Source organism: Caretta caretta, chromosome 15 (genome assembly GCF_965140235.1).
Source record: "Caretta caretta isolate rCarCar2 chromosome 15, rCarCar1.hap1, whole genome shotgun sequence".
Lineage (NCBI taxonomy): Eukaryota > Metazoa > Chordata > Testudines > Cheloniidae > Caretta > Caretta caretta.
The window spans coordinates 32,745,554-32,765,735 of NC_134220.1; the positions used below are offsets into that span (position 1 = coordinate 32,745,554).

A 20,182-nucleotide genomic window follows, 5' to 3' on the forward strand; every position below is an offset into this window, starting at 1 on the left:
AGTTTATTAGTTCCCTGTTCCAGGCATCAAAATCTTCCTTAGTATCAGCCATTAGTGCAATATTGTCTGCATAGATAAATTTTGTACCACCTTCCATTTGGATATGCTTACTGATGAAGTCCATCACAATTATGAATAGTAATGGACTAAGCACTGATCCCTGGTGGAGCCCAACCTGCACCTTGAAAACCTGTGTTACACCAAAGGGCATCTCTACTTTTTTCATGGAACCATCACAGAAACCCATCACCATCTGAACAAGATCACAGAATCATAGGCCTGGAATGGACCTTGCGAGGTCATCTAGTCCAGTCCCCTGTACTTGTGGCAGGACTAAGTATTATCTAGTACCATCCCTCACAGGTGTTTGTCTAACCTGCTCTTAATCTCCAGTGATGGAGATTCCACAGCCTCCCTATGCAATTTATTCCAGTGCTTAACCACCCTGACAGGAAGATTTTCCTAATGTCCAATTTAAACCTCCCTTGTTGCAATTTAAGCCCATTGCTTCTTGTCCTTGCCTCAGAGGTTAATGAGACCGATTTTTCTCCCTCCTCTTTGTAACAACCTTTTATGTACTTGAAAACTGTTATGTCCCCTCTCAGTCTTCTCTTTTTCAGACTGAACAAACCCAGTTTTTCAACCTTCCCTCATAGGTCATGTTTTCTAGACGTTTAATCATTTTTGTTGCTCTTCTCTTGAGTTTCTCCACTTTGTCCTGAAATGTGGCGCCCAGAACTGAACACAGTATTCCAGTTGAGGCCTAATCAGCGTGGAGTAGAGAGGAAGAATTACTTCTCGTGTCTTGCTTACAACATTCCTGCTAATACATCCCAGAATGATGTTCGCTTTTTTTGCAACAGTTTTACACTGTTAACTCATATTTAGCTTGTGGTCCACTATGATCCCCGGATTCCTTTCCGCAGTACTCCTTCCTAGGCAGTCATTTCCCATGTGTACAACTGATTGTTCCCTTCCTAAGTACCCCATAGAATAGTAGCAGTTGCTTAGGTACTTTGTCGAATGCATTTTCCAAAGTGAGGGAAGCCCGACCATACTCCATGTTTCCCTCCAGCTTCTTTTCCACCAACCATCTAGCTATGAACATATCCCCAATTGCCTCTTTTTCTTTTTTAAAACCACTGCTTCTTTCCTAAAATAGGCTCTACTTTTTGGCAAATGTGACTGTCTATGATTCTCTCTAACAGTTTCATGCAGTGGGACTGCAATTTAATTCCTTGGTATTTCAAAGTCATTTATATCACATTTTTGTTAGTATATCATTTCCAGTATTGACTTTCTTCATTCTTTTAGGACTTTTGGGATTCACCAAACCTCTCTCAAGGCTTTGATCATTTCTGTCGTGACTTTGTTGGACCTGCTGGTTTTCCAAGTGCCATCTTCAGCGGTGCTGCCTTGATGCCTGCTTCTGACAGGTCATTGACAGCTGTATTATCAGTTGACATGATAGTAGTGTAGCATAAAAAGGTTTCTCCTCATTAAGCAGACTCTCATAGTATTCTCACCATCAGTTACATACCATGTCTCCTGTCACAAGCAGTCTGCCCCCTACATTCCTGACAAATGGTATGTTCATTCTGTCTTCCTTTCTTTCGTTTCTTGTCCACACAATCACACATTTTTTTTTGTCAAGTTGAGGGCAGTTGATCAACTCATTATACAGCTTGTCTAACACTAGGTTTTTCAGAGTAACAGCCGTGTTAGTCTGTATTCGCAAAAAGAAAAGGAGTACTTGTGGCACCTTAGAGACTAACCAGTTTATTTGAGAATGAGCTTTTTTCGCCTTTCTGACTGTTGCTTTGCTGTTTTTCTCTTGGAGGCTCTATAGCTATTTTCCACCACCTTTCTGGCTTCTCTCTTATTTTTTTACTGCTTTCTGCACCTCCGCATTCCACTGCTGTTCTTCATGAGATTGCGGTCTGCTCATCTTAGCATGTGTAGGATCTCAGCTTCTCAGATCAATACATTCTTGAAGATACACCACTCCTCTTTTGCTGTTCCAGTTTGAGTAGCTCTTGGCTCAAACCTTGTGACTGTCTCTCTAAACTTATCTGAAGTTGCCCTGCTCGGTCTCCACAATCTGATGCATGTATTGTTAGAGCAAAGCTTATGCTGGGTCCATTTGCAAGTTGCTACTGTTACCAACAATGGCTTGTATTGGGGTGCGACCGTTTAACTCAGGATGACATTACAATCTGTAACCATCTTCCTTTGGTTCATTCAGGTTAGCAAGAAATCTATTTGTGTGCTTACTCCACCACTTCATTACGTATAGCAATGACTTCCTCATTTCTTAAACCAAGTGTCGGCAGTCACCCACTGATTGTCTAAATGCAAGTCAAGTAGTGCGGCGCCTGCTGCATTCTCTGATCCCAGCTCATACTGTCCCCGTATTTGGTCAGAGCTTGAATGAGTTGAACCCGCACGAGTAGGGACCTACCAATTTCACGGTCATAGGATTTTTAAAATAATAAATTTCATGATTTCAGCTATTTAAATCTGAAATTTCATGGTGTTGTAATTGTAAGGGTCCTGACCCATAAAGGAGTTTGTGGGGTGGTCAGAAGGTTATTGTAGGGCGGGTTGCGGTACGGCGACCCTTACTTCCGCACTGCTGCTGGCAAGGCGCTGCCTTCAGAGCTGGGCAGCTGGAGAGTGGTAGCTCCTGGCCAGGAGCCCAGCTCTGAAGGCAGAGCCGCTGCCAGCAGCAGTGCAGAAGTAAGGATGGCATGGTATGGTATTGGCACCCTTACTTCTGCACTGCTGCTGGCAAGGCGCTGCCTTCAGATCTGGGCCCCTGGCCATCAGCTGCTGCTCTCCAGCCACCCAGCTCTGAAGGCAGTGCAGAAGCAAAGGTGGCCCCCATGACCCCCATAAAATAACCTTGCAACTCCCTTTTGGGTCAGGACCCCCCCAGTTTAAAAACGCTGGTTCCCCCCCGCATGAAATCTGTATAGTGTAGGGTAAAAGCACACAAAAGGCGAGATCTCCCAGGGGGAGACCAGATTTCATGGTCCGTGTTGTGTTTTTCATAGCTATGAATTTGGTAGGGCCCTACGCATGAGCACTGAAATCTCCCAGGATCAGCAGTAATTTCTCTGGTCCAGCCATATCTGCTAGGTTTTGCAGGCTCTGCCTGATCTCTTCCTTCTCTGTTGTGGGGTGTTTACCAATACCACAAATAACCTGCACTCCTTTCCTTGTATTCGGAGACCATTAAACAGTCATTCACACTAATGATGTCCCAAACGCTTTTACAAAGGTCATTGTAAATCACCACTCCTACACCATTTCTCTTTCCACCACCACCTGCAAAGTACAGCTTACAGCCCAGACTGTATTTCCTAACCATCTGGTCTCCTGCACACAGAGTGTATCGATGTTTCTCAGGCTGTATTTTCTAACCATCTGGTCTCCTGCACACAGAGTATATCGATGTTTCTTTGGACCAACACATTCAGAGTAGCAATTTGTAAAGATTTGTTAAAAATTTGTTTCGGAAGACCAGATTTTCATCTGGTGTGTCACCTTTTGGGCTCAGCACAAACTTCTATATTCTTCAGGGAATATAGGATGAAATCCTGGTTTTACTGCAGCCAGTTGGAAAGACCCCTTTTGACTTCAGTGGCACCAGAATTTCACCCATTGCATCCGATGAAGTGAGCTGTACCTCACGAAAGCTTATGCTCAAATAAATTGGTTAGTCTCTAAGGTGCCACAAGTACTCCTTTTCTTTTTGCGAATACAGACTAACACGGCTGTTACTCTGAAACCTGTCATTGTATAGTTGTCATTAGTGCTTGTGAGATGTGGTCTTTGGGGAGGGAGTGTGGTATAGTGGTGAAGCCAGGACCGAAGTAGAGTTCTGTATTCTTGTCACAGCTATACCACTGAATTGCTTTGTAGCCTTGGGAAGGTCAGTTTGTTTCTCTGTAGCTTCTCTGCAACGTGGATAATAGTTACTCCACACAGAGCTGTGAGATTTTCTTCATGAATGTTCATAAAACTATATCCTTGGATGGAAGATACTGCAGAAGCACAAATTATTATTTATTAACATACAAAGGGCAAACATACTGTGTATAGGCTAGTTAAAGATCCTAGGTCAAGTATGGCTGATAAGCCAGAGCCAGATGTGCTACACAATAGGCAGGTGTTGGGCAAATTTAATTCACTCCCTCACATACACACCGCTGCCCTGGATTACATAAAAGCATCTTTTCAACTCATCACTCACAAATGTGGGGCTGCAGTTCTGGAGATCATGGAATAATTTTCTCCAGTTTAGTGACTTTTGCTGCTGAGAGAAACTGCCCTTTGAATGTCACAGAAATCAGATTCCGTCAGTCTCTGTGGCCTGGGAAATAGTAACAGACAGCAGCATTCTAGTAGTAACAGTTTTACACATTCCATCCACACATGTTATGGCAAGGAAATCGTGTTAGCCAGCAGAGTCAAATAAGGCAGTAAGCTTTTCATCATAAAAGTGTCATGGACACCTCCTTCTATTTATAAACCCTGACCAAAAGGAAAAAAAAAAAAAAAGGAAATGAATAATAAGAGAACCCATTCCCCAAGCAGTTTTCTTACCCCAAAAAGGGAAAGGTACCAAAGGCTCTATGAAGTCCATAAGGGACTTTGCTCTTTCTATTTATTTTATGTGGAAGGCACCCAAATACTATGGTGATGGGTGGTAGGACAAAGCCCTGAGACAGAGCAATAGGAATAACATGACATGTGGCAGTTGCCCAACTGCTGGACCTCCAGCCTAAACAAAACGTTTGATAATTTGATATTTTTAGTTTTTTTAATTATTTGATAATACATCCAATAGAAAAGAATCTAACAGCAAATTCACAAGAATCTCTGCATTGCTGCAAAACCTGAAAATCTAAGCTTCAGTTTTACAAATTAAATCAAATTATCTAAACAGAGACTCCTACTGGTCCATCAAAGAATGTACAAGCCTTTTCTTAGGCATCTGCAGCCCTTGCAGCTCATGCACTCAGATACATATGCTGCTAACTCCCCCAACAGATATTTTAGAAGAGAATTCTTATGGGCCACCATATAAGGAAATAGCTTAAAACATTGGGAAACTCAAGCTATGCACCCTCTGTGAATTTTAAGGGTGGTGGTTTTGATTGTTTTTTCCTAAAGATATATGGCAACATTTGTAAAACTAATTTCTTTTTTCATTTTATTTCTTGTTGCCTCAGAAAATGAAGCTAGTAATTAAGATGCAGTTTGAATCATGCTTAATAAACTTTGCTGTCTTTCATTACATTTCACACTGGTGAGTGAAAACCATTATATACAGCCCCAGGTAACACTTTAAAATAGCTAACTTTGTTAAAAAAACCTGTTTTCCAAATTCCTTGTAATAAAATGTAATTGCATTTTCTGTTTTGTCTGTGTGTAGAATCTGGTCACATAAAGTACACTGGAGGAAAGTTCTTTTCAAGCAAAGTTACCTCTTGTCAAGACATCCAGCATATGGACAATCAGAAGTTGAAATATTATTTATTTAGTTCAAAAAATGTTCTAGGTACAGTATAGACAAATATGAAGACAAGCTCCCAATCACGGATTTTATATAATTGTATGTGTGTGTGGAGTGGGAGGGGGGTGGTTGTAGGTGCATTTGCACAGAATATGAGACAAAGAACACAGGTGCAAAAAGAAAGGCAAGTCAGCAGTGATACAGTTTAGCACATTTCAGAGTAGCAGCCGTGTTAGTCTGTATCTGCAAAAAGAAATGGAGTACTTGTGGCACCTTAGAGACTAAAATTTATTTGAGCTCACAAATAAAGCTCACTTCATCTCCATGTTAATTTCAGATCTATTTTAATATAATTGCTGGGACTGTGGACTACCTTTTCAGAGGTGCCGAGCAGCCATTTGACTTCAGCTGTAGTGGCACGTCTGGAAAGGCAACTGTGTACGTCTTGTAGAAGCAGTGTGTCTGAAATGGCAATACTAAGGGTTCAGTAATATATATACTTGAAGTTAAACAGAAAAATGGAATGATAATTGGGAATTGTTTAAGAACATTTTACTAAATGCCCCAAAAAGCCATGGTCAAGAAAGAAGACTGCATTGGTTTGAAAGAAAGAAAGAAAGAAAGAAAGAAAGAAAAAGAATAAAAGGGAAGTTTATCATAATGAACATAAATCAGAAGCTAGGAATTGTTAAAAAAAAATGATAAGGGAAGCTAAAGGACACAGGGAGAAATCAATGGCCAGAATTGTTCAGGAAAATAAGAGGATTTTTTAAAGTATATTTGGAACAAAAAAGAATCCTAACATTAGTATTGCTAGATAAAAATGGTAGAATTATCAATAATAATGCAGGAAAAGCAGAAATGTTCAATAAATATTCTGTATCTGGAAAAAGCCAGATGACGTAGTCATATCATATGATGGTGATGATGATGAAGAAACACTTTCCATTCCACTAGTAACGCAAGAGGATGTTAAACAGCAATTACCAAAGTTTGATATTCTTAAAACAGCAAGTCTGGATAACTTGCATCCAAGAGTTTTCAAAGAGCTGGCCAAGAAGCTAGCTAAGCAGTTAATCTTGATTTTCAGTAAATCTTGGAACATAGGGGAAGCTTCAGAAGACTGGAAGAAAGCTAATGTTATAATAATATTTAAAAAGATTAAATGAGACAACCCAAATAATTATAGTCCTGTCAATCTGACATTGATTCCCAGCAAAATAATGGAATGGCTGATGTGAGACTAAATTAATGAAGAAGTATAGAAAGATAATGTAATAATTCCCAATCAACATGGGTATATGGAAAACAGATCCTGTCAAACAAACTTGATATCTTTTTTTGATGAGATTACAAGTTTGGTTGATAAAGATAAAAGTGTTGCTGCAATATAGTACAACTTCGGTAAGGGTTTTGAATTGGTACCTCACAACATTTTGATTAAAAAACTAGAGCAATACAAAATTAACGGGCACACATTAAATGGATTAAAATCTGGCTAAATGACAGGTCTCAAAATGTAACTGTAAATGGAGAATCATCCGAGCTGGTGTCCCACAGGGAACAGTTCTTGGCTGTATGCTAGTCGATATTTTTATCAATGACCTGAAAGAAAAAATAAAACCATCACTGGTAAACTTTGCAGATGATCCAAAGATTGGGGGAGTGGTAAAAAGCAAGTGGACAGGTCACTAATACAGAGTCATCTGGACAGCTTAGTACACTGGGCACAAGCAAACAATATGCTTTTTAATGTGGCTAAATGTAACTGTACACAGCTAGGCACAAAGAATGAAGGCCATATTTACAGGATAGGGGATTCTCTTCTGGGAAGCAGTGACTCTGAAAAAGACTTGAGTATCATGGTGGCTAATCAGCTCAACATGAGTGCCTAGGGTAACACTGTGGCTGAAAGGGCCGTGATCATTGTATGTACCAACAGGAATATCAAGTAGGACAAGGGAGCTTATGTTACCTCTGTTTTTGGCACTGGTGTGACTGCTGCTGGAATACCGCATCCAGTTCTGACATCCACCATTCAAAAACAACGTTGATAAATTTGAGCGGGTTCAGAGAAGAGCCACAAGAATGATTAAAGGGTGAAAAACATGCCTTATAGCAATAGAAACAAAGAGCGCAATCTGTTCATTTTAACAGAGAGAAGGTTAAGGGGTGATTTGATCACAGTTGGTAAGTATCTATATGGGGAACAGTAATTTGATAATGGTTTCTTCAGTTTAGCAGGCACAGGTATAACCTGATCCAATGGCTGGCAATTAAAACTAGACAAATTCAGACTGGAAATAAGGCACACATTTTCAACAATTAGGGTAAGTAAGTATTGGAATATCTTACCAAGGGCTTTGGTGCAGTCTCAACCACTGACCATGTTTAAAGCAAGATTGGCGCTTTGTCTAAAAGAGATGCTCCAGTTCAGACAGGAGTTAAGGAAAGACCTGTCGCATGTGTTACACAGGAATTCAGACAGGATGAGAGCAATGGCTCCTTCTGGCCGTATGAATCTATTGACTGTAAGATTTTTAAACATGTTTCCCCTTCTCTTACATAGGTGTGGTTCATGCCCTAGAGCTGCCCAGATCACTCCTGCAATAACCAGCAGACCCCTCTTCTTCTCTCTCACTGAAGGCCTGGAGTTAGGTAGGTTCATGAGATGCCTGCGTGAAGTGTGAATAAAGGCCCTTCTTTAGCATGTGTCTGTACAAATAAAGACACAATGAATCATCGGACAGGAAGGTTGACTGTTGTCTGACATGGAAACATATTTGTACTTTATCATTTTAATGTAATGTAAGTAATCAGCAGCAAGTGTGACCAATGCTGCCCCGTTGTGTGAGAATTCTAGGGTTAGCCTGTATAGCCATATAACACCACTCCCTCAAGATGAACTGAACAGTTGATTCAATTTGGACACATGCTGCAAGGGCTGGATCAAAGCGTAGGTACCACAGGCCTCTGTGCCTAAGGCTCCAGCTCCTTGCGCCATATGATTACATCACAGCCTCAGTGTTCAATTGAACAAAAGTACATTTCTAGTTCTCTTGGCTGCAAAGAAAAGCTTGAAAACACAAGCTACAGATACAGTGACATCTGCCTGAATCTACTGCCAGCCTGAACCAGTAGCGCTGATCTGAGTGACCCATGGATCTCTCTGAGGTGTTAACGCCAAGATCCACTGCTTTGGGCGGGGGAAGTAGGGAGGGCATTGACAGCACCAGCCCAGCTGAGGAGACTGGGTGGCAGAAGGTGCTACTGGGAGCCTTGGGGAGGGGGTCTTCATGTTGCCATATATATCTTTCTGGAGGGGAGGGGCCCCTGATGCCACTCCAAAGGGGCTGTGCAGAGACCCATGCCACTTTCCCTCCCTCCCTGGAAGGGGGGCCTCCCTCCCAATGCCACGCCATGTGACACATGCTGTTGGACAAATGGCCATGTAAGTGCAAAGGCTAGAAAGCCAAAGGATAGCAATAGGTTGTGGAAGGCTTGAGGTTGGTGGCAAGAGAGGTGTGCTGTAGAGAAACCTTGCTGTGGTGGGAGAAGAGGGTCTGGGTGAGAGGAGGGAGACCACAGCTGTTGATTTTCCTTTGAGAATGTCAGTAAGCACTTGCAGAAAGGGAGAAGGGCATGTGTGAGGAGGAGCAGCAGGGAGCCAAGCCATGGTTGTGGGAATGCATGCTGGGGAACGTAGGCAGTTTGGCTACCTGAGGCACAGATGTGGCCCCCATCATCCTAGTAGCTGGGACCTCACAATTGGCAGTGTATTCAGCCTTACATCACCTCTGGGAGGTAGGGCAGGGCTATTTACAGTGTTGTACAGATGGGGAACTGAGGCACAGGTAGGCTAAGTGAATTGGCCAAGGTCATGTAAGATGTCTGGGGTAGGGCAGGGACTAGAACCTGGGTCTCTCAGGTTCTAGGCTAATGACCAATCCACTAGCCCGTCTTTTCCCTCCTTACTGGCTCAGAGGTATTGAGAGGCATGGAAATGGGAGTGGAGGAAGCAGCTGTTTGGGGTAACCCAGGGCTAGGAGGTTAGTGAAAACGACTTTGGTGGGCAAGAGCATGCCAGGTCACAATTAGAGGAGTGAGCAAAGAAGGAGGAGACAATACATGAGACAGAGAAGGTGCAGGAAGGACCAGGGAGGAGGGGATGAGTGCAGTAGTGAAGTCATGGAAATTGATGGGCTGAATATGAGGGAAGGGTTGGGTGGAGAGGTGTTTGGGTGTTGCCGACAGATGAGGTTCTCTGGGAGCATGAGAAGAAAGGAGAAGAGTTATATACGGAATTCAGTATAGCAGTGCTGGCCTGATAGGGCCACCTCCTATTGAGACTTGCTACTAGTTGCTATTTTATCACTGTATAGGGGGTAGCCATGTTAGTCTGTATCCACAAAAACAACAAGGAGTCCGGTGGCACCTTAAAGACTAACAGATTTATTTGGGCATAAGCTTTCATGGGCTAGAACCCACTTCATCGGATCCATGGAGTGAAAATTACAGATGCAAGCATTATTATACTGACACATGAAGAGAAGTGGAGAACCAGTGGAGAACCAGTGATGACAGGGTCAATTCGATCAGGGTGGATGTGGTCCACTCCCAATAATAGATGAGGAGGTGTCAATTCCAGGAGAGGCAAAGCTGCTTTTGTAAGAGCCAGCCACTCCCAGTCCCAAATTAATGGTGTTATATTTGCAAATGAATTTTAGTTCCGCTGTTTCTCTTTGAAGTCTGTTTCTGAAGTTTTTTTGTTCAAGCATAGCTACTTTTAAATCTGTTATTGAATGTTCAGGAAGATTGAAGTGTTCTCCTACTGGCTTTTGTATGTTACCATTCCTGATGTCCGATTTGTGTCCATTTATTCTTTTATGTAGGGACTGTCCGATTTGGCCAATGTACATGGCAGAGGGGCATTGCTGGCACATGACGGCATATATAGCATCAGTAGACGTGCAGGTGAATGAGCCTCTGATGGTGTGGCTGATGTGGTTGGGTCCTCTGATGGTGTCGCTAAAGTAGATATAGGGACAGAGTAGGCAATGAGGTTTGCTACAGGGATTGGTTCCTGGATTAGTGTTTCTGTGGCGTGGTGTATAGTTGCTGGTGAGTATTTGCTTCAGGTTGGGGGGCTGTCTGTAAGCGGGGACTGGCCTGTCTCCCAAGGTCTGTGAGAGTGAGGGATCGTTTTTCAGGATAGGTTGTAGATCGTTGACATGTGCAGTCGAGGTTTTAGCTGGGGGCTGTACGAGATGGTCTGTGGTGTTCTGTTATTTTCCTTGTTGGGTCTGTCCTGTAGTAGGTGATTTCTGGGTACTCGTCTCGCTCTGTCAATCTGTTTCCTCACTTCTCCAGGTGGATATTGTAGTTTTAAGAATGCTTGATAAAGATCTTGTAGGTGTTTGTCTCTGTCTGAGGGATTGGAGCAAATTCGGTTGTATCTTAGGGCTTGGCTGTAGACAGTGGATCGTGTGATGTGTCCTGGATGGAAGCTGGAGGCATGTAGGTAACTATAGCGGTCAGTAGGTTTCTGGAATAGGGTGGTGTTTATGTAACCATCATTTACTTGTACTGTAGTGTCCAGGAAGTGGATCTCTTGTGTGGACTGGTCCAGGCTGGTGGGGTGGAAGTTGTTGAAATCCAGGTGGAATTCTTCAAGGGCCTCCTTCCCGTGGGTCCATATGATGAAGATGTCATCAGTGTAGCGCAAGTAGAGGAGGGGCGCTAGGGGACGAGAGCTGAGGAAGCGTTGCTCTAAGTCAGCCATAAAAATATTGGCATACTGTGGGGCCATGCGGGTACCCATAGCAGTGCCACTGACTTGAAAGTATAAGTTGTCTCCAAATCTGAAATGGTTGTGGTTGAGGACAAAGTCACAAAGCTCAGCCACCAGGTGTGCTGTGGCCTCATCAGGGTTATTGTTCCTGACAGCTTGTAGTCCATCCTCATGTGGAATATTGGTGTAAAGAGCTTCTACATCCATGGTGGCCAGGAAGGTGTTTTCAGGAAGATCACCAATGCATTGTAGTTTCCTTAGGAAGTCGGTGGTGTCTCGAAGGTGGCTAGGAGTGCTGGTAGCATAGGGTCTGAGGAGAGAGTTCCTGATAATCCTGCTGTAAGAGTGCCGATGCTTGAGATGATGGGGTGTCCAGGGTTTCCAGGTTTATGGATCTTGGATAGCAGATAGAATACCCCTGGTCGGGGCTCTGGGGGTGTGTCTGTGTAGATTTGTTCCCATGCTATCACAGGGAGTTTATTGAGCAGATGGTGTAGTTTCTTTTGGTACTCCTCAGTGGGGTCAGAGGATAGTGGTCTGTAGAATGTGGTGTTGGAGAGTTGCCTGGCAGCCTCCTGTTCGTAATCCGACCTGTTCATTATGACTACAGCACCTCCTTTGTCAGCCCCTTTGGTTATAATGTCAGAGTTGTTTCTAAGGCTGTGGATGGCGTTGTGTTCTGTATGGCTGAGGTTATGGGGCAAGTGATGCTGTTTGTTCACAATTTCAGCCTGTACACGTCTGCGGAAGCATTCTATGTAGAAGTCCAGTCTGTCATTTCGACAGGAGGAGTCCACGCAGAATTCCTCTTCTTGTAGTGTCGGTAGGAGGGTTCCTGTGGGTCAGTGCGCTGTTCAGTGGTGTGTTGAAAATATTCCTTGAGTCGGAGATGACAGAGTAGGCTTCCAGATCACCGCAGAACGGTATCATGTTCGTGGGGGTGGTGGGGCAGAAAGAGTCCACTTTTGAGGTTCTCCACTTGCGAGGTAACGCCCTTCTTGTCATGTGTCAGTATAATAACGCCTGCATCTGTAATTTTCACTCCATGTATCTGATGAATTGGGTTTTAGCCCTCGAAAGCTTATGCCCAAATAAATCTGTTTGTCTTTAAGGTGCCACCGGACTCCTTGTTGTTTTTATTTTATCACTGAGATTCAGCATTCCCTTCACCACAGAATGTAGACTGAATTGCACAGGAGACACTTGCTGAGTTGCATACGTGGGTGTTTTGTTCGACTTGCTCCCTGGTGCTGTAATCCGCAAGCTATGCGTTGTGATGCCCTGGTAGCTGCACAATGACATTCAGAACCATGTGGGGGAGCAGCATTTCCAGTCCCGAGCACTGAAAATTATGAGTCACCCCCGCATTGTGACTTTTTAAAATAATACATTAGGGTTCTTTTTCTTTGCTTTCTGGTTTCTGAGCTGGTTGGTTACACACTAGGCATATTTCCTAGCTTTTTCTCCACAACCACAAGGGCTAGAAACTTAAAGTAAAAGCTGAGATTCTCACACAATCACAGGACTATGGTAGTTGGGCCTTGGAGAAAAACACCAAGTATTGTGAAAGCTGGCAGCAACGAGGAAGGGAGATGACTCAAGGAAGGGGCTTTCTCTTGCTTACAAAACAGTTCACGGAATGATAAAGTTAACAACGATTTTATGGTGTAGTGCTACTCTGCTCCTGGAGAAGGGCAGTGAGCCAGTTTTACAGGACCAGCCTTGAAGCTCTAGGTATGAAGCAGGACAGCATGCAATTTTTAATGATGTTTTTTCATTTATGGGTAGGACCCTACCAAATTCATGGTCCATTTTGGTCAATTTCACAGTCATAGGGTTTTAAAAATAGTAAATTTCATTATTTCAGCTATTTAAATCTGAAATTTCACGGTGTTGTAATTGTAGGGGTCCTGACCCAAAAAGGAGTTGTGTGGGAGGGAGGGGTTTCAAGGTTATTGTAGAGGGGGTTGGGGTACCACTACCCTTACTTCTGTGCTGCTGCTGGAGGCAGCGCTGGGCAGCTGGAGAGCAGCGGCTGCTGGTCAGGAGCCCAGCTCTGAAGGCAGAACTGCCGCCAGAAGGGATGGCATGGTAGGGCTTTGCCACCCTTGCTTCTGCGCTGCTGCCTGCAGAGCTGGGACCTCAGTCAGCAGCCGCCACTGTCTGGCTGACCAGCTCTGAGGACGGGAGCACAGAAGTAAGAGCGGCACGGTAGGGCGTTGCCACCCTTATTTCTGCACTGCTGCTGGTGGGGCGCCGCCTTCAGAGCCGGGCGCCCGGCCAACAGCCCCCACTCTCTGGCCACCCAGCCCTAAAGACAGTGCAGAAGTAAGGCTGGCAATACCGCGACCCTCCCTCAACTCCCTTTTGGGTCAGGACCCCCAGTTTGAGAAATGCTGGTCTCCCCCATGAAATCTGTACAAGCACACAAAAGACCAGACTTCATGGTCCGTGATGTGTTTTTCATGTCTGTGAATTTGGTAGCGCCCTGTTTATGGGATAATGGTTAGTGCCTGACTTCTCTGGATACTGCAGATCCTTTCACTTTGTTGGGCTGATTTGCATCATGCAAAGATTAGTCCTTGTGTTTGATCCGCAGTCCGTGGCCGTGGCACTGGCAGAATGGTTCTGAGTTACTGCAGGCACATCCACCTTAATCCTCTAAATTAGCTTTGCCAGCTAGCTCTGGTCTCACTTCTTGGTATTCTCAATGAACCAACCAGCACTCATCCTGGTTTCTTTGCTGGCAGTGGGTGGCCTTAGGAACAATTAACACTAGCTTTTACTTGCTAGTCATTTGTCATTCAATAACATTTCATTACTCTTAGTTGACAGCTGCTGGATTCCTGTCTCCTGTGCTGGGGGTGGGAAGGGGCAGCTTATGAATACAACCCCTGAAATTCTGTACTGCGTTAACCATGCAGTAGGTCTGTAAGAGAGCTTGTGGGGAGCAATGCATGAAACTGCTTTCAGTCACATTCCTGTTTTATTTATAAACACTCGGGCCCAACCTGGACTAATTAGTAAATAATTGGGTATAAAGAGAAAATTTCTAGTTTGCAAATGATTCCCTTGTGGTTAGAAAAGAATTCCCAAAAATTGTCAAATTCGAACTTGATTAACACCATCCAGAAAACAGCGCTGTGTGTGTGTGGGGTGTTTACTCTGGCCTCACTTTGCATAGTATCAGCTGACAAATCCTTCCTATAAATTACCTGCAGCCTGGAATATGGACTAGGAAGTGCAGAGAGACTGATTCAGATCCCGGAGTATTGCCTCTGCTCCACTTCGCTGGCCCTGGTTAAGGCAACACCTGGTGGGGCCTTTACCCTGGCAGTAACTTGGAACTAGGGCTGTCAAGCGATTAAAAAAAATCAGTCATGAGTAATTGCACTGTTAACATTAGAATACCATTTATTTTAAATATTTTTGAATGTTTACTACATTTTCAAATATATTGATTTCAGTTACAACACAGAATACAAAGTGTACAGTCCTCACTCTATATTTATTTTTGATTACAAATATTTGCACTGTAAAAACAAAAAAATAGTATTTTTCAGTTCACCTCATACAAGTACTGTAGTGCAATCTCTATCATGAAAGTTGAACTTTCAAATGTAGAATTATGTAAAAAAAAACTGCATTCAAAAATAAAACAATGTAAAACTTTAGAGTCTACAAGTCCACTCAGTCCTACTTCTTGGTCAGCCAGTCACTCAAACAAACAAGGTTGGTTACAATTTGCAGGAGATAATGCTGCCTGCTTCTTGTTTACAATGTCACCTGAAAGTGAGAACAGGTGTTTGCATGGCACTGTTGTAACTGGTGTTGCAAGATATTTACGTGCCAGATGCACTAAAGATTCACATGTCCCTTCATGCTTCAACCACCATTCCAGAGGACATGCTTCCATGCTGATGACAGGTTTTGCTTGATAACAATCCAAAGCAGTGCAGGCTGACACATGTTCATTTTCATCATCTGAGTCAGATGCCACCAGCAGAAGGTTGATTTTCTTTTTTGGTGGTTTGGGTTTTGTAGTTTCCACATCTGAGTGTTGCTCTTTTAAGACTTCTAAAAGCATGCTCCACATCTCATCCCTCTCAGATTTTTGATGGCACTTCAGATTCTTAAACCTTGGGTCGAGTGCTGTACCTATTTTTAGAAATCTCACATTGGTACCTATTTTGCGTTTTGTCAAATCTGCATTGAAAGTGTTCTTAAAATGGACCCATCATCTGGACCCATGGAAAAGAAGCCCTTGAGGAATTCCGCCATGATTTCAACAATTTCCATCCCACCACCAACCTCAGCCTGGTCCAGTCCACACAAGAGATCCACTTCCTGGACACTACAGTGCTAATAAACAATGGCCACATAAACACCACCCTATACCGGAAACCTACTGACCGCTATTCCTACCTGCATGCCTCCAGCTTTCACCCTGACCACACCACACGATCCATCGTCTACAGCCAAGCTCTGCGATACAACCGCATTTGCTCCAACCCCTCAGACAGAGACAAACACCTACAAGATCTCTGTCAAGCTTTCTTACAACTACAATACCCACCTGCAGAAGTAAAGAAACAGATTGATAGAGCCAGAAGAGTTCCCAGAAGTTACCTACTACAGGACAGGCCTAACAAAGAAAATAACAGAACGCCACTAGCGGTCACCTTCAGCCCCCAACTAAAACCCCTCCAACGCATTATTAAGGATCTACAACCTATCCTAAAGGATGACCCAACACTCTCACAAGTCTTGGGAGACAGGCCAGTCCTTGCCTACAGACAGCCCCGCAACCTGAAGCAAATACTCACCAACAACCACATACCACACAACAGAACCACTAACCCAGGAACTTATCCTTGCAACAAAGCCCGTTGCCAATTGTGCCCACATATCTATTCAGGGGACACCATCACAGGGCCTAATAACATCAGCCACACTATCAGAGGCTCGTTCACCTGCACATCCACCAATGTGATATATGCCATCATGTGCCAGCAATGCCCCTCTGCCATGTACATTGGTCAAACTGGACAGTCTCTACGTAAAAGAATAAATGGACACAAATCAGATGTCAAGAATTATAACATTCATAAACCAGTCGGAGAACACTTCAATCTCTCTGGTCACGCAATCACAGACATGAAGGTCGCTATCTTAAAACAAAAAAACTTCAAATCCAGACTCCAGCGAGAAACTGCTGAATTGGAATTCATTTGCAAATTGGATACTATTAATTTAGGCTTAAATAGAGACTGGGAGTGGCTAAGTCACTATGCAAGGTAGCCTGTTTCCTACCCCACCCCCCCGATGTTCTGGTTTAACTTGGATTTAAACTTGGAGAGTGGTCAGTTTAGATGAGCTATTACCAGCAGGAGAGTGAGTTTGTGTGTGTATGGGGGTGGGGGGGATGTGAGAAAACCTGGATCTATGCAGGAAATAGCCCGACTTGATTATGTAAAGAGTTGTCACTTTGGATGGGCTAGCACCAGCAGGAGAGTGAATTTGTGTGGGGGGGTGGAGGGTGAGAAAACCTGGATTTGTGCTGGAAATGGCCCACCTGTTGATCACTTTAGATAAGCTATTACCCGCAGGACAGTGGGGTGGGAGGAGATATTGTTTCATATTCTCTGTGTGTATATAAAGTCTGCTGCAGCTTCCACGGTATACATCTGATGAAGTGAGCTGTAGCTCACGAAAGCTCATGCTCAAATAAATTGGTTAGTCTCTAAGGTGCCACAAGTACTCCTTTTCTTTTTGCGAATACAGACTAACACGGCTGTTCCTCTGAAACCTTAAAATGAACATGTGCTGAGTCATCATCCAAGACTACTAGAACATGAAATATATGCAGAATGCAGGTAAAACAGAGCAGAAGACATACAATTCTCCCCCCAAGGAGGTCAGTCACAAATTTAATGGATGCAGTTTTTTTTTTTTTAACAAGCATCATCTGCATGGAAGCATGTCCTCTGGCAAGATGGCCGAAGCATGAAGGGGCATACGAATGTTTAGCATATCTGGCACATAAATACCTTGCAATGCCGGCTACAAAAGTGTCATGCGAACCCCTGTTCTCACTTTCAGGTGACATTGTAAATAAGAAGCAAGCAGCAGTATTGCCTGTCAATGTAAACAAACTTGTTTGTCTTAGTGATTGGCAGAATAAGAAGTAGGACTGAGTGGACTTGTAGGCTCTAAAGTTGTACAGTTTTGTTTTTGAGAGCAGTTATGTAACTAAAAAAATATGCATTTGTAAGTTACACTTTCACGATGAGATTGCACTTCAATACTTGTATGAGGTGAATTGAAAAATACTATTTCTTTTGTTTATCATTTTTACAGTGCATATTATTTATAATAAAAAAAATAAAGTGAGCACTGTGCACTTTGTATTCTGTGTTGTAACTGAAATCAATATTGAAAATGTAGAAAAACATCCAAAATATTGAATAAATTTCAGTTGGTATTCAATTTTTTATAAGTGCGAGATTCATTGCGATTAATTTTTTAATCGTGATTAATTTTTTTAGAGTTAATCGAATGAATTAACTGCGATTAATTGACAGCCTTACTTGGAATGTTAATTGCCCAAATCAGAATCCTTAGGCCCATTTCTCCTCATATAATCCTGCCAAGCTCCAATTTCTGCACTCACCCAGACACTAGAAAGTGCAGTAGCTTCCTTTAATGCTAACATCACCCATTAACCAGCCCTTTCAGATAGAAAAGAGTGTGTGGTAAAGGGTACCCGAAGGCCTCTTTCCTCTTGCACTGTCAGTCCCCTGTGGTAACCTAGAACCAGCTCCAGCAGCACTGAAGATGGTGCACTGACTGTAATTAGCGAACACATTTTTAAACACCACTGCCTTTGCCTACAAGGTGTGATGTGTATTAAAAACATGTTAATAAACAAGTGTGCTAAACATATCTCATTTTCCTGATCTAGAGAGGCCCATGGTAGAACAGGCTTTAAAGGAAACATATTAGCAGGAGATTTCAGATTTCAAAGCCACAAAGAAGATCCTCCCATCTGAGTGTCTTGGACATGGTTGGGGATATACATCCCACTGATTTTGTCTGGAAGGTAAGAGAATGATAAAGTGCCCAGCAAGGGCCGCACTAAGCTCTCAAGCTTTTAGTATTTTCCTTTATGTGGTTTTCAAAATATAGACTGACTGCCGTCCGCTGTTGCAGCTCTCCCCGCATATGGACATTTGTCTTTTGTTTACCCAGCTAGCTACAGTCTATGCTTTCTCTGAAACCCTCATTCTCTTTGTTTATATCCAAATTATACCACACACAATAATATTGTCTTGAGTGGCCGCATCCTGGAGGCTCCACAACTCAGATGCAGACTCAGTACCTTATCTGCTGTAGTTTCTTATAGAGCTGCTGACTTCCTAGGGATTTCAGTTTCTCAATGAAAATAACATTGGTTGGACTTGCCATTCTTGATTGTGAATCTAACATTTTTAAAGGTATTAGCACCTCAATGGCTCCTGGCTATTTGCAGCAGAATCTGTACCTTCCAAGAGGTGGAAACACATTTCATCTGCAAACTGAGAAGTTAGTAGAAATATCCTACTGCAGATTTACAAAGTGATTACAAGCTTGTGCATATGGGTTATTAATGGTAAAACAAATGGAAAGTTTTTTCATTTTGTGAGCCTTGCAAAAAGATTTGCTTATAGGTATATTAGGCCAGATTTTCACCTACACTAAGAACGGCTGAGAGTGCCATCTAGGAGCAGATTATGGCTCCTTGATTCTGTGAACAGGTCTGTGTCAGCTTAGTGGCTGCTCTAATCTATGACAGTTACATCTATCCCCTAGGGGACCATAGCCCAGCTGAAAATTGGCCGAATGGAGTAGAACACAAGGGGGCAATGGCCAGGATGGTTCACCCAGGAGCCAGCGCTGCATCAGCTTAGAGCACTGGGGAATTCTCAACTGGCCAGATTCCAGCTCCTTTGTCCCACGTAAGCAGTGCAAAAGAATCAGGTCACAGAAGAGGAGCCAAACACATTAGCCTTTGCGAACCCAGACACAAAGGGAGGATAAATTAAATTCTTCTCGCTTGCAATGAAGGAACAAGCATTTCCAAAATTAATAATGTTTCTCCCAACCGGGAGTTGCTACAGACTATCAGGTATCTCTGAAATTCAGGATTTTTCATACACAAAACTGTTAATCTAAAATTACTTTTATAACAACCTCAAAATTAGTGTTTGAAAATAGCTGAGCATTTAAAAGACAGGAAATTCACATTTAAAGTTCAGATACTACATTGGGCTCATAGCCTGGCTCACCATCCACTTAAAAGGTATATTATTCTTACACCTTTTGAACGTGATCATCAGCGTGGAATCTGGGGGCTTTACAAGACTGTAGAGAGATCAGTATTCCACTAAAAGGAAGAATTCTGCTTTCCTGCCTTCACTGATTCTGCTCCTGTGTGTATTCTTTCTTGATGATTGGCTTCCAAGACAAAGGATGGGTTTATTACCAATATAACATCAAAAATGGTCATATAATTGACTGTAAATAATGTAACATTTTCTAAATGTAGCCATTTTCCCTGTTATGTCAAAAGACTAATGTTGTATGTTTCAGCAAATAGGCTACACTGAGGGGTGTGGTTCAAATGCACAGAGTACATCAGGTGAATGTACTGTATGTCTCATTCTGAGAAAGGCTGCACTCGCTTTTGTCTAAATGCCAGTGTCCCTAATCATCTGCTTTTGTCCCATGAAATGTAGTTGGACCAATTTAGATATTAAACTTTTAGCCAGATCCCTGATGTTTGTCCAGTGGTGCAATGAGATCTTGCAATGGTTGGCACTCTAAAA

General features: G+C 42.9%; 1 long non-coding RNA gene across 2 annotated transcripts in view; it reads left to right on the plus strand.

Annotated features, from left to right (window-relative positions):
* Nucleotides 1-20,182, plus strand: part of LOC142069332 (uncharacterized) — a 72,440-nt gene that overhangs the window by 9,101 nt on the left and 43,157 nt on the right. For both annotated transcript variants that reach the window (XR_012665116.1, XR_012665115.1), the window contains exons 3-4: nt 8,094-8,182; nt 18,280-18,417. This is a non-coding gene — a long non-coding RNA (uncharacterized LOC142069332). The remainder of the gene's footprint in view (nt 1-8,093; nt 8,183-18,279; nt 18,418-20,182) is intronic.